Source organism: Eumetopias jubatus, unplaced genomic scaffold, assembly GCF_037043125.1.
Source record: "Eumetopias jubatus isolate StellerSeaLion01/CBP00866 unplaced genomic scaffold, mEumJub1_p1.0 scaffold_3, whole genome shotgun sequence".
Lineage (NCBI taxonomy): Eukaryota > Metazoa > Chordata > Mammalia > Carnivora > Otariidae > Eumetopias > Eumetopias jubatus.
In genome coordinates, this window is record NW_028274809.1 from 121167449 (window position 1) to 121183399 (window position 15951).

The window sequence follows — 15951 nt, forward strand, 5'->3', positions numbered from 1 at the left end:
GGAGAGAGAGAATCTTAAGCAGGCTCCACACCCAGCACAGAGCCCAACACAGGGCTCAATCTCACAGCCCTAAGATCATGACCTGAGCTGAAATCAAGAGTCAGACGCTTACTTAGCTGACTAAGCCACGCAAGTGCCCCAAACATGGGCCATTTTTTAATGGAAAAAGGAACCAGGAATCCAAAAAGCCAGCCAAAGCCACAGGAATAACTTCCAGAAAGTAGGACTGAGTTCTAATTAGGGGACTAAAAACGTACTCAGATGGATTTCAGAATGGCTACATCCTAGGGACTAATGTGTGACTCCCATTCTCTTTGTTTCTTTTTTTTTTTTTTTTAGCCCAGTGACTAATGTGTGACTCCTATTTTCCTTTGTTTCTTTTTTTTTTTTTTTTTTTTTAGAGAGAGAGAGCGCAAGCAAGAGAGTGTGATCAGGGCAGAGGGACAGAGAAGAGAAAGAATCCTAAGCAGGCTCCATGCTCAGAGTGGAGCCCCACACAGGGCCCAGTCTCACAACCTTGAGATCACGACCTGAGCCAAATCAGGAGTTCGATGCCTCACTGACTGAGCCACCCAGGCACCCCCCTCCATCATTTTTTTTTTTTTTCTGATAGTAGTATCTATACAGTTATCCCATGCTTGACACTTTAGGTGAATGGGAAGCAAATCACAGATCTTCAGATTGAGAGGAACGATACTCAAGGAACCTCATTCAAAAAGCCTCTTCTGCTTGGGGACCTGATTTCAATGACAAGCTTCTGACACAGACCCTGATGCTATAATGGGAGAGAATGAGTATTTTGCATGTAGAAAAAATGTAAATAATCTATGACCAGAAGGTGAACTGTGGCAGTTTTAAAACATGGTCCCAAAATTCTTTGACACTCTTCTCATTGAGAAGTGGAGCCTATGTCCCCTCCCCTTGGATCTGGGCAGGCTGATGATGCTTTAGCCAGTACAGGACACTGTAAGTGATGCTGTGGGACTTCTGGTGCTACAGGGAAAGGCCATGTAGCATCTGCCTGGACCTCTGGCAACACTCACTCTGGGGGAAGCTGGCTACTATGACTCTCCTGAGCCTGCCATGCTGGAAAGACCATATGAAGTATTCCAGTAGACAGACCCAGTGAGCTTTCAGACAACAGCCAGCAGCAACTGCCGGCCATGTGAGTGAGCCGTTCTGGATGCCAGCCCAATCGAGCCTTCAGCCCTAGCCAACACCTGCCTGCAACTGTGGAAGACCCAGGGAAGAACTGCACAGCCAAGCCCTCCTCGAACTGCTGACTCACAAAATTGTAAACAAAATAAAATGATGGCTGTTTTAAGCCACTCTGTTTGGGGTACGTCCCGTGCAGCAGGAACAAATGGGACAGTGCAAAGCAGATTACACAAGGGTAGGAGCTGATGAATGGTGACAATACTGAGGCACCTTGAGAAATTTAGCAGGCAAGGAGAGGAAGACTACGATATAGTGATGTGGGGGCAAGCTGACTTCAGGGAAGTTTCTTCGTGGGATGGAAGAGTGGAGCCGACAGAGAGAAAGAGCATGAAGATGCAAGACCCACCCTGAGAAGCTTGGCGTGACAAGGTCAGATGGAGAGAGCCTTGGGCGGAAAGCAGCGCAGTTTCTGCTCGGACACTCCAGGGACGGAGGGGAGGATAGGTTTGTCTGTGAAGAAGACTGAGAACACTGCCATCAAATGAAGAAAGGAAATTACTTCCTTAAAAATCAAACCTAGCGGGCACCTGCATGGCTCAGTGGGTTAAGCGTCTGCCTTCGGCTCAGGTCATGATCCCAGGGTCCTGGGATTGAGTCCCTCATCGGGCTCCTTGCTCAGCGGGGAGCTTGCTTCTCCCTCTGCCTCTGCCTGCCGCTCCCCCTGCTTGTGCTCTCTCCCTCTCTCGTGTCTCTGTCAAATAAAACAATAAAATCTTAAAAAAAATCAAACCTAGGACCTTAGGTCAAGATGGACAGTAGGATCAAAACAAACACAAACAAACAAAAACCCTCTGCTCCAAACACCTAACAATATGCATAAGATATAAGAAACAAATTAAAGTCATAGCTGAGCTCAAAATCAAGATAAACATTTCTTTTCAGCAGGTTTCCAAGTAACATGTAGAAATGGGGGAGTAGTTAAATAAAGACCATTGAAACTCTGTTTAAGAAAAATCCAGTCCCCCAAATCCTCTCCTCCTGGGTTTGACTTACAAAACAGGGAAGGGGACTGAAGCTGCTGAAGCTGCAGGACTCCAGGTCTGGAAGCAGAGGGACAGCATCTGAGGGTCTCAGAACTGTGCATAGTAGGGGCTTGAAGTGTTGTACATGAGAGGAAGGGCTGGAGCGAGTACCACTGCTTAAAAGCAGGTGTGGGATAGACCCCACTCTGCTGCCAATGCCACCTGAGATTACACTGTTGATGGAGAATTACAGGCTTCGAAGAGGAGGGATCCAGCCCTGGTGGCCAGCAGCTGAACCACTCACTGGATTACTGCACAAGGCACTATGTACCTGCCTCTGGATTGAGGGCTAGAGGATCAGAGAGTGGTGTTCACAAAACTTCTAGGCTGGGAGCGCTCTTCCAGCCAGTTACTGCTGTGTAACGATGCACTTGAGCTGCAGTAGCTTAAAACAATACCAACAGATACTTGCTCTTCATGAATCTGTAATTTGGCAGTGTTCACTGGGGATGTCTGGCAGGGGGGTGTCGACACAGCTGAAGTAGCCCATCTGAGGCTAAAGGACCCACTTCCAAAAAGACTCATTTACAAGGCTGGCAATTCGTCCCTAATTGTTGGGTCCTTTCCATGTTGGCCTCTTGTTGGAGTGGCTTCCTCACAGCATAGTGGCTGCGTTCTGAATCAACCATCCTAAGAAATAAGTGCAAAAAGAAACAAAAATCCTTGTATTCCAAGTGGGTCTGAAAAATGAAAATCAGAATGCATAAAGAATGAAAAGACTAAGCCAACAGCCAAGAGTTTAAGGTTCAAGGTATAGATGGAGCTGGGACATAACCACCACATTTCCTTCCTCCTGAAGAACATTCAAATAATATTTTAAGAACAAATACATCCAAAAGGATGAAGACACTGAGAGAAGAAGAAAAGAGCAAAATGTCAGAATTTTTAAAGCAGAGAAATAAAGAATTCAGAGACTTCAAAAATAAAACTGAGTCCTGAGCCAATAGAGGGGAAACCCCAAAACCAACATGATTTATACTTGACGTTTCGAAAGATCTCAGGAATTGGCTGCATCAGTAACCTGTGAAAGTGGGAGTGAACATGGGGGAGTACTTTATGTTTTTCTTTTTTTATGTAAGAGTCACAGTTTATTTATTTATTTGTTTGTTTGCTTGCTTGTTTTTAAACTTAGCTCTACAGGGGCGCCTGGGTGGCTCAGTCAATTAAGTGTCCAACTCTTGGTTTTGGCTCAGGTCATGATCTCAGGATCGTGAGATTGAGCTCCACATTAGGCTCTGCACTCAGTGTGGAGTCTGCTTGAGCTTCTCTCCTTCCCCCTCTGCTCCCCCTGCCCCGGCTTGCTCTCTCTTTCAAATACATAAATAAAACCTTAAAGAAAAAAGTAAACTCTGCACCCAATGTGGGGCTTGAATACACAACCCCAAGATTGAGTCACATGTTCTATCTACTTAGCCAGGCAGGTGCCCCATGGGGGAGTATTTTAAATACAGTGGATTGTTTGGAAATCTGTTTAAAAAGAAACCCGGCACTAAAATCCTCTCCCTCGGGCGCCTGGGTGGCTCAGCTGGTTAAGCAACTGCCTTCAGCTCAGGTCATGATCCTGGAGTCCCGGGATCGAGTCCCGCATCGAGCTCCCTGCTCAGCGGGGAGTCTGCTTCTCCCTCTGACCCTCCCCCCTCTCATGTGCTCTCTCTCTCTCTCTCTCTCTCTCTCATTCTCTCTGTCTCAAATAAATAAATAAAATCTTAAAAGAAAGAAAGAAAAGATATTTAAAAAAAATAAAAAAATAAAATCCTCTCCCTCACTCTACAAAGCTATTAAACTACCTGTCCCACATCCCAGGCAAAAACTTGAGGTTTATTCTCCAGAGAGAATAAAGCAGACTGTCTTGAACTGAAAGAAAGTAGGCAAAGTGGAGGGTAGGGGTACTATATTAAAAATAGGTAGATTAAATAAATAAGTGCACATTGGATCCTGAGATCCTGGGAGGAGATTGGAAGACTCTTCTCTGGAGAATATGCCCAGGGCAAGAAGAAACATCTACAGATATTGACATCAAATATTCTACAAATAAGTGGACCAGCCAGATCACCCTATGGTCAACAATGGTGAACACACCCCACGTAAGTACTTGAAATTTCCCATCACTATTAGTTTTTCACTCTTCAATAGGGGTAGACAACCAAGGATTGCCTGTCACTGGAGGAAATCTTTGAACCTGAAAATATAGAGACCAAAAATTTAAAAAACCAAACAAACCAGGAATGTAAATTGGTACAGCCACTGTGGAAAACAGTATGGAAGCTCCTCAAAAAATTAACAATAGAAATATCATATGATCTAGTAATTCCACTACTGGATATTTACCCAAAGAAAAGGAAAACAGTAGTTCAAAAATATATATACACCCCTATGTTTATTGCAGCATTACTTACAATAGCCAAGATAAGCAAGCAGCCCAAGTGTCCATCTATAGATGGACAGATAAGGAAGAGGTGGTGTATATAGACAATGGAATATTACTCAGCCATAAAAAAAGAATGAGATCTTGCCATTTGCAACAACATGGGTGGACCTAGAAGGTATTATGTATGCTAAGTGAAACAAGTCAGTTAGAGAAAGACAAATACCAAATGATTTCACTTACATGTGTAATCTAAAAAACAAAACAAAAAGCAGAAATAGACCCATAAGTACAGAAAACAAACTGATGGTTGCCAGAGGAGTTGGGCAAAATGGGTGAAGGAGAGTCGGAGATACAGGCCTCCACTTATGGAAAGAATAAGTCAGAGAGATAGAAGGTACAGGATAGAAAATATAGTCAGTGGTATTGTAATAGCATTGTATGGTGACAGATGGTAATTATACTTGCAGTGAGCATAGCATCGCATATAGAGCTGTTGTATGTTGTACACCTGAAACTAATGTAACTTTGTGTGTCAACTATACTTAAATATAAATAACTAAATAGGAAAAAGTAAGAAACAGGTAACAATCAACTTAGAGGAAATAGTTTTGTGCAAGGAGAGAAGTTTTGAAAATTAACAGGAATATCCTTAGAGAGACAAGAAAAGATACTGCACCCACAAAACAACAACAGAATGTTATTTCTAATGGAAAATTCAGAGAAAAATAAGAACAATTAAAAATTTTCTAGGGGTGCCTGGCTATCTCAGTCAGTGGAGTATGCGGCTCTTGATTTCAGGATTGTAGGTTTCAGCCCATGTTGGGTGTAGAGATTACTTAAAAATAAAATCTTTAAAAAATTCTAAATATGACAGCAGAAATGAAAATTCCAGAAAAATAAATGGATATAAAATTGGGAAAATCTCCCCCCAAAAATAGACCAAGAAAATAAAATACTCAGAAATAAGACAAAAAAAATTTGTAATTAGTATACCAGTCTAGGAGGTACCATATCTTAATAATGGACTTTCAGGGGTGGGGAGGGATGGTGGGGGAATACTCAGCAATGAAATAATTCAAGAAAATTTCCCATGACTAAAGGACATGAGTTTCTTGATTGAAAATGCTTGCTAATGCCATATGAAAACAGATCCACACCAAACCACAGTATTGAAAACTTTCAGAACAGTAGGGACAAGATGAAGATTTCACAAAGAAAAATAAATATATCAAACATAAAAGATCAGAAATCAGAATGGCTTTGGATTTCTCAAATACTGATTGGAAGCAATGAAGCAATGCTTTCAGATTCTGAAATTTTCTCCCAACTGAGATAAGTATACCCAAATTATCAATAAAGCATGGAGGTAGACTAATGTCATTTCAGAATGTTGTCTTGGCCAGCTTTTGCTGGATAATGAACAACCACAAGCTCTTGCATACATGATATGCACTTTTTAGGTGGGGGAGGGGGATGAGCGGAGAGGCAGAGGGAAAGGGAGAGAGAGAATCTTAAGCAGGCTCCACACTGTGGAGCCTGACACCAGGCTCAATCTCACAACCCTGAGGTCAGCACCTGAGCTGAAATCAAGAGTGGGACACTTAACCAACTGAGCCACCCAGGCACCCCCACAATATGCATTTTTATTCTTCACATGTCTATGGATTAGCAGGGATGACTCTCTTCCAGGCTCTGCGTCTGCAGGTCACCCGGTGAGGCACCAATCCATGTGTAAAAATTGAATATTAATCTAAGCAAAATTACAATATAACTGTATTTGGAGAATAAGGGATGGAAAGGTGAATATGTGTAGTGGGGCAGGAGAGGAAGGAAAGCTTAATCCTTACTCTGGAGATGGGGTAGCATAGTAGTTAAGGGCATGAAATGTAGAGCCAAATCATGTGGATTTGAATCCCAACTCAGTCATTTCTGACATGTAGGACCTTGGGCCAGGTTACTGAATCTTTCTGTGCTTCAGTCTCCTCATCTGTAAGACAGTATTAATAATAATACCCACTTCTCAGAGTGATTATGACCATTATAGAAATTAATATATGGGAGTACCTAGAAAAGTGCCTGGCACATACTAAGTGCTATATGAGTAATTGCCATTATTATTTTTCATGGTGGAGAACTAATAGAAAATGCCGATGCTGAAAAGATAACCAAGAAGTAACCATTCCATTATAGTATTTATAGACATGTATGTAAATACCAAAATAATTAGCTAGGAAGTGAAAATGGCTGCCTCTGTGGAAAGGGGGGAAAAAGGAAGGACTAGGGGCTGCTGTTTTTCAACAAAACTAGAGAAATGGTTGATTCTTAGGTACATTATAACTTTGAGAAAGATAAAAAATAAAAATAAAGAAAGATGAAATGTGAGAAGATGCCAAGCCACGCATGAGGAAAACAACCTTTATATTTCTTTGATGGTAGAAGGGCAAAATGATTCTATGATGTTAGAAATGGAAGGCGAATATCAAAATATTGAGTTCCTGCAGCACACCGAAGGTGTCTATAGAAAAACTTGCTAATTTTCTCCTAACCCAAGAAACAATAATGTGTTTATAATTGGAAAAAAACAGTTGAGTTTGGGAGCTTAAAGCCAACTTATTTTTTTTTAATTTCCTCCTTTTTCAGGATGCCTGTCTGGCTCAGTTGGTGGAGCACGTGACTCTTGATCTCGGGGTTGTGAGTTCAAGCCCCAGGTTGGGTGTAGAGTTTGCTTAAAAATAAAATCTTTAAAAAAAATAAAAATAAAATGTCCTCCCTTTTCAATAGTGCCATTCTCCTACAACTTTTACTTTCTTAGTAGTTTTGTTCTTACCAATAAAAATAAACAAATGGGCAAACAATCAATCAATCCCTAAAACACTTGTTTATAAAAAAAAAAAAAAAAGCAGCCTGGGTGGCTCAGTTGTTAAGTGTCTGCCTTCGGCTCAGGTCATGATCCTGGGGTCCTGAGATGGAGCCCCACGTCTGGCTCCCTGCTCTGCGGGAAGCCTGCTTCTCCCTCTCCCTCTCCACTCCCCCTGCTTGTGTTCCCTCTCTCAATGTCTCTCTCTCTGTCAAAAAATAAATAAAATCTTAAAACAAAAGCAGCCAACAAAGTCAAGATTTGAAATCATTCCATATAAAAGTAATTTATAGAATAGTAGTCTGACAAAAACATATGTAAATATGTATAGGATTTTTAAAGTGGGAACTGAAGGTATAATTTCAATTGAAAATGAAAAAATATAAAACAAAAACAAGTAGAAATAAAACCAAAATGGGTGTTTTCAAATGGAACATTAGAAATCTTAAAAATAAAAAACACAACCATTAAAATAAAATACGCAACAGATGGAATAAACTCTAGACACAACACAGTCAAAGATAAAGTCAGTGAACTGAAAACAGAGTAGTGAGAAATTAACTCAGAATGCAGTACAGAGAGGCAATACAAAAATTAATGAGAACTAAAGAGGCTAGGGGATAAGATTGAGAGATTCAAAGAAATGTCTCAGAGGAGTTCCAAAATAAAAGAATAAAGGACGTGTGTGACAAAGAAGAAACATTTAAAGAAATAATGTGGATAATTTTTCAGAATTGAGGAAACATGTTCTCATGCACGTTGGATATACCAAGCAGGAAAAATAAAACAATAAATTCCACACAGAGACACATTATAGTGAAACAAGAACATTAAGGATGAAGAGACAACTGTAAAAGCCATGATAGGAAAAAAGATACATTATCTACCAAGGAATTTCAACAGATTTCTTATCAGAACAGTACATACTACAAGGTAATGAGGTAAGACCTTTGAAAGTGCTGAGAGAAATGACTGTAGGTACTCCCAATATCTATGGAGGAGTAAACCAAGACAGTGCTAGGCTCAGAAAATCTCTCACGGTTCTATCCGTGGAATTCAAACCCAGACAGTCTCAGCTTCACCATCCACATTCTTAGCTATGAACCTACCGTGCATTTATAGGCTATAGGGGAAACTTACATAATAAAAGAAACAATTCACCAAGCAACAGCTAGGCTAAATATTTAACAGGAAAAAAAGTAAATTATGCTATAGTCACACAACAGAACAGTAAACAGCAATTACAGTTACAATTAATAAATTACAATTAATAAGTTGTATCTACACAATTAATAAATTACAATTAATAAATTGTATCTACACAATTACGATTACAATTAATAAATTGTATCTACACTCATCAACAGGGATGTACCTCAAAAATAAAATGGACCATCAACCAGGAATGTGTACCTAGACCTCCGAATCCTTCAACTACAGAATTAAAAGACTGATAAGAAGCATTCAAGATGAGGTTAAATACTTTTCTTCTGAAAAATTTCCTCCTGGAAAATTTACCTGTTACATCTTTTTCAACAACTTTGAGATCTGAATGAGAGAAAGAAATACCACAGTCTGTTTGGACCAAGAATTTTTAAGGCATCTGAAAGTCTGAAGGAGCTAGCAATCTGATCCCACTTGTAGAGGAGATAGGAACAAGTGAAGCTCACAGTAAATTCAAAATCCAGATGATCCTGTTTATAATTGATCTCTTCCCAGCCTTTTGTCTAGAATCACTTGTGTAAAATTAGTGGTTAATCCCCATTGATTTTTCTGCTGACATATGAGAGACATGCAACAAGATCATCTTAACAGTTGTCATGAGCAAGGAGAGGTGGAAACTGAGAGCCAATTCAAGTTTATTCTTAAGGAGTTATATTAGGAAGCTAAAAATGTCTGACAACAACCATCAATAAGATGACCTCACATTGGGATGCCTGGGTGGTTCAATCGGTTAAGCGTCTAGATTTGGCTCAGGTCATGATCCCAAGGTCTTGGAATTGAGCCCCACCAGGGAGCCTGTTTCTCCCTCTGCCTGCAGCTCCCCCTGCTTGTGCTCTCTCTCTGACAAGTAAATAAAGGCTTTTTTTTTAAGATTTTATTTTTTTAATTTATTTGTGAGAGAGAAAGAGAGCACACAAAAGGTAAAGGGACAGAGGGAGAAGCAGACTCCCCGCTGAGCAGAGAGCCCGATGTGGGGCTCGATCCCGGGACCCTGAGATCATGACCTGAGCCGAAGGCAGACGCTTAACCAACTGAGCCACCCAGGCACCCCAATAAATAAAGTCTTAAAAAAAAAGATGACCTCACATTGTGAGACAATCCTCAGAATCTCAAATATGGTTACTCGTTTAAATGAAGAATATTGCTGTGATATCCCCAGGTGGCCTGAAGACAGGCAACAAATGTTAAATATGGTAGCTTTTCCCCAACTATTTAATGACTAGATAAATAAATACTACTCCTGAATTCAAAAAGGGAATCTTATGTTTGGATTGCTGAGGCTATTTTATTAACCACCTCCGAACTGGTCTCCCTGTCTGGAGCCTTGGTTCCTTAACGTCCATGTTGAATACCAGGGCTAAAATGACACATCTCCTCCTGGCACCACACACGGCAAATAATGTCTGTCTTCTCAGCTATAGTGAAATTTTGGTCATGGCAGGTCTGTGTTACCCATCTTCAGGGCTCTGATGTTTATGCTTGGCTATCCTGGAGTTCAAAAAGTGTTTGCTAAATAAAACTCAAAAAGAACCAGTTATAATGCACTACTGCAGAATGCTAGTAGGTGGCGCCATGTTTTCTTTCCGAGCTAAAGGAAAAAAAATCTCTGGATATTTGAGGAGAGAAACTCAAGAGCAGAGGAGTATTTAGACTACAAAAGCAACCTTACTCATTGGTACACTCACACGGGTACCTGGGAAACGATACACCTGTACAGGTGTATTACCCAAAGAGCCCCTATGAGAACTAACTGTTAATAAAAAGTCCCTTTCTGGGAAGTCCCTCTGCAAGTTTTTAGGACGCAGAGTTTAATTTATGCCATTATGTGGGATCAGTAACTCTTTCCATGGTTAATTTTAGAAAAGTGAACTTTCCCTTTATAAAAAGTTATGTCTAAATTGCCACCTACTGAAATTAAAAGAAAACTATGCACAGACCTTAAGTAATCTGAGCCTGAAAATTCCTTATACTTTAATGTAAGAAAAACTCATATAATTTTCTAAACTAAGGAACCTAAGTAGGAGTGATTTAGAAGATATATGAAAGTTTTTCAGATATATGAGAGTTTTAAAATTTGGTTTTGGTGCCAAGAAGATATCTCTCTACACTGATATGTAAATTCTCTATATTTCCTGGAAAAATCTAAAGCCTGGATAATTAATGAATTACTCAACTCATATGTACCCAGGGATTAAGTGTTATGTGAACTAGATTTTAAATCCCTTCCGGAAAGAGAGAATTCTAAATGTTTAAAAAATTGTTGGTGGGCTTAGCAGCCAGGGAACAATTCAATTTAACAAACATTTATTCAATGCCCCCTACCAGGCACAAGGTTAGCTATTAAGCAACCTCTGTTAAGATATAATTAGTTTTATTTTTTAGCTATAAAAACACTTGTGCAGCTTTGGAATATTAAGAAATGAAAATAAGAGTACCCATAATACAACACCTTATGATATAACTGCTATTAACATTGTGGTGTCCTTTAATATGAATTTCTTCCCTAGAGTTTTTTTAAAACCTCTATTTTCAAACTTCATTACATACAACTTTTTTTCCACCCAGCATTTTAACAAAATTATTTCTCACGTTACTAAAAAAGCTTTCTAAACAAAATTTTAATCTCACATAAGAATATACAGGTTTTTAAGGCTTTGCTACCTATTGTCAAGTTGATCTACAGAAAGGTTGCATCAATTCACACACCCACCAATAAAATATTAAAATGCTCACCTCTATACATCTTCACTATTGGATATTAAGATTCCCTTAAATGTTTGCCAAAATGATGTGCAAGGCTTATTATCTCGAGTTTTTCTCCATTTTCTTACAAGAGAGTTAACATTTTTCATATGCTTAATGACAGCCTATATTACTCCTTTTATACATTTCCTATTCAATTTTTAAACTTAGTTTTCAATGGACATGAAAATTAAATATGAAAAAGGAATTTGTCCTTATTGGTGTGTTAGAACTCTTGGTATTTAAGGGCATTCTTTATTTGTTTCATGTCCTTAGATTTTTTTAGTTTTCAATATACAGAAGTGTTTGATTTTTATATAGTAAATTATTTTCTTTATGGTTTCTACTTGTGCTTAGGAAAGAATTCCCCATTTTAATACTGTATTCAACTATATTTTCTTCCAGTTTAATATTACTTCTTTTAAGATCTTTAATACATCTGAAATTTATTTGGCACAAGGAATGAGAGGGTATCTATTTTTATTTTCTTAACAAATGCTTACCCACTTAACACAACACTATTTATTAAATAGTCATCCCCCACAGGGGTGCCTGGGTGGCTCAGTTGGTTAAGTGTCAGACTTTTGAGTTTGGCTCAGGTCATGATCTCAGGATGGTAGAATGAGTCCCATGTCCCATTCCCTGCTGGGCATGGAGCCTGCTTGGGATTCTCTCCCTCCCTCTACCCCTCCCCCGCCCCCCTAATGCTCTCTCTCTCTCTCTCAAAAATAAAAAAGTCATCCCCCCCAGAAATAATAAAGTGCCACCTTCATCATATAGTAAATTCTAATATATACTTTGATCTATATCTGAATATCTCTTTTATTCCACTTACCTGTTCACTTATTTTGACCCTGGAATCCATACTGTTTGATTATAAATACATTACCTATTTTAACTTCTACTAGGACAAGTTTCTCCTGATTACATTCTTTTTTCCCCAAAACTTTAAAAATACTCTCATACATTTATTCATCTAGATAAATGTTAGAAACATTCAGTCATGTTTTTTAAAAAGGATCCCACTGGAATCTTTAATTAAGGATCATTATATGTACCTATTAACTTAGAGAAAACTGGCAGCTTTATAATATTGAGTCTTCTCAGCCAGAAATTTTATTCAATCTTCTTTTAAGTCCTTTGACATCTAAGAGTTTTGTAGTTTCCTTCATGTGGGTGCTGCATATAGCCTGTAAAATTCAACCCTAGGTTTTTTGTCATCACATATTTTTTTCCATTACATTTCTAATCATTTTTTGTTGGTAATGAGACTCTGGGCAGAAGTTTCTTCTGTATTTTCTTTTTTTTAAGATTTATTTTATTTATTGGAGAAAGAAAGAGCACAAGGAGGAGGGGCAGAGGGAGAGGGAGAGAACATCTCAAGCAGGCTGGATCTCATGACCCCGAGATCAAGACCTGAGTAGAAACCAACAGCTGGACCCTCAACAAACTGTGCCACCCTGATGCCCCTCCTCTGTATTTTCAAATTGTCTCTTTAGCATAGACCCCAAGAAATGGGATAATTTTAAGACCATAGATACACTGAAGAACTCTTGCCAAATTGCTGTAAAATTTTCACACCACAATTAAAATATTTAAAAGTACCTATTTCATACCACTCTGAACTATTCAGTATTATTTTTGTAAATCAAGAATTAATTTAAAGGAAATGGTATATCCCTTATTTTAATTTACATTTTTTACAACTTGTGAAAATGAACATTTTCACGTGTTTCATCTATTTTGCAGTCTTATGCATAAAAGACATTACCATGGATATGGATTATATTTGTGAACAAAAAAGCCATTGGTTGAGCCAAACAGAGTTCATCTAGTCTAGTAATGAACTAAATGGAGGTGTGCCTGGTTACAGAAATAATTGGGGTACTACTGGCATTTGGTGGGTGGGTGCCAGGGAAGCTAGAAGTCTCATGATTCATGGGGCAGTCCTATATAATAATGAATGTCACACTGAACATTGTTATAAGTAAAAACCTTGTTTATAATTTTCTCTGTTTAGAAACTAATTCTGTTTTACCCATACATTTTTGCATCATTTTGATAGACACTGAAATTTCTAGGCATGCAACTATAATGTAAATCAAGACAAAATTATACTCTGATTTGTTTGACTATTAACAACAGTTGTTCAACCATTTGAAAATTATGTCACTAATGGCAACATACTTATGTTACTGATGTTGCCAGTACAACACATTATTATCAGTTTTTGTAGCTGCCGCATTCACAATGATTCTAAGAACAGGGCAAAATCTGACTAAATAATTGAATCTTCTAGTATAGTCATGTTCAAACATTTACATATAAAAATACATGTCAGTTTATAACAAATTATTTACTTTTTATACTTTTTATTTATCCTATGTATTAAAACTTAGAGAAATATATTTTAATGCTATTATTGTTAAAATAATATATAAGTAGGTTATACTCTATATGTTTAATTGCAAGATAGTAAAGTAAGAATTGCAAAGCACTGGCATAAAAAGTGGGTCTTGACATGCTAAAATATTAACACCATAGGACCAAATTTATGCCAATAAATCCAAAAATTGGTCAATATTAGAAAACATTTTAATATAATTCACAGTAATAATAGATCCAAGGAGAAAAATCATATGATTATCTTGATAAATGTTAAAAAGTCTTTGATAAAATTCAATACTCATCCCTAAAAATTCTTGAGAAAATAGAAGTGGAGTAATACTTCCTTAACATTCTCTATTACACCATGTCACTTTATTTTCTATTATTTGGATGCTTTGACACCGGGGCCTTGCTGATCTCAGAGGGATGATCCCTCCCAGGGTTAGCCAATTCCTAGAGACAGTATACAACTCACCTATGAGACCACTTCCTTTACTGGGCTCTAACATTCCAGACCACTATCTACCTGCCCTAACTACCCCAGAGTCAATTAAGAGATAACTAGGGATAGGCCCTAGGCCCAAGGGCCTGCTGAAATTATCAAGCTAGGCATTGTAAGCCTACTTACCTTGCCTCACCCTTCCTTTCCATGGAAACCACAATAAAGGTTCCTGATCACATTTTCCCCTTCTCCCTCTGCCTCCTGGCTGACCGTGGTGCTTCCCCATGTGGTCGCCCCATGGTGTGGCATTATCCCTTCTTTGGGGGATCCAGGTATAACAAGTTATCTTTTTAATGAAAATCATTTCCTGATCTGTTGGGCTTGCCATACTTAAATAATAATAAAACCCATATTTTAGAACACAAGACAAAATATATAAAATTCAGCCCTAAAGCCAGCTTCTTTTTTAATGGAGAAATGCAGGAGCTATTCCCATTAAAGTCAGAAACAAGGCAAGATATCCATTATCTCCACAACTATTTAACATCCTTCTGGGGATACTAGTACAATTTGACTAAAGAAAACAAAGGCATAAGGGAAAAAAAATGAAAATAAAACAACCTTTAATTGTAGATGACAGAATAGCATATCTAGAAAATGCTAGAAAATCAATAATAAAGCAGTTCAAACAACAAAAATTTCATAAGATGGCAGGATATAAAATTAATATGCAAAAATCAATAGCACTGACTTCCAGTTTCTGGTCTGACAGGCAAAGAGCTTGGAACTCATCACTCCCAACCTTACAAGGTGGGGTGGGGGAAGCTAAACAAACTGAAAATCAACACATTTTATTTTTTTAAGACTTTATTTATTTATTTATTTGACAGAGAGAGAGAGACAGGATGAGAGGGAACACAGCAGGGGGAGTGGGAGAGGGAGAAGCAGGCTTCCTGCTGAGCGAGACCCTGGGATCACGACCTGAGCCAAAGGCAGATGCTTAACCAACTGAGCCACCCAGGCGCCCCTCAACACTGTTTTTAGATCCATCAAAGAATTGAGATCATAGGGCATACTGACTCTGGAAACTGGAGAGACAGACAGGCAGACACAGAAAATCACAGTGTACAGGAAGCAGAAGCTGCACCTGGAGCCTGGTAGGAACACCTGAGGGTAAACGACTAATTTCTAGAGGTTAGCTTGAGAGATAAAAAATCCTGAAAGCCCAGTCTTAGAAGCACCCCACACTTCCCTGAGTTTTACCTCCAGGAGTCCTGCCAGGTCCTCAGGGAGAAGGTAAAAGGTAACCAGAAATAAGCCCAGAGCACTCTGTTCTCCCTAACAATGGCCTGCCCTCAAAAGAAAATATTTTACCAGAGCCTAACCCCTATAGGTTTTACCAGAGCCTAACAGATCTGGGCAGGGGGAAATACCCACTGCAGCCCCCTCTAGTTTTCCTCACCTAACTGGTGTAGGAGGGTGGAGCAGATGGCTGAGAAGCACTTGTGAATGTCATGACCAGAGCTCACTAAAAGACTGAGATCTACTGAAAGGACTATATAATATTTCTCCTCCTCCCATGCTTTACCACCACACCAGTAGGGCTCCTGGAGATTATAGGAAAGAAATGCAAACTTCAGACCCTATTTAAGGACGAGCCTCTAGGGAAACCCAAAGACAACAAAGGGGA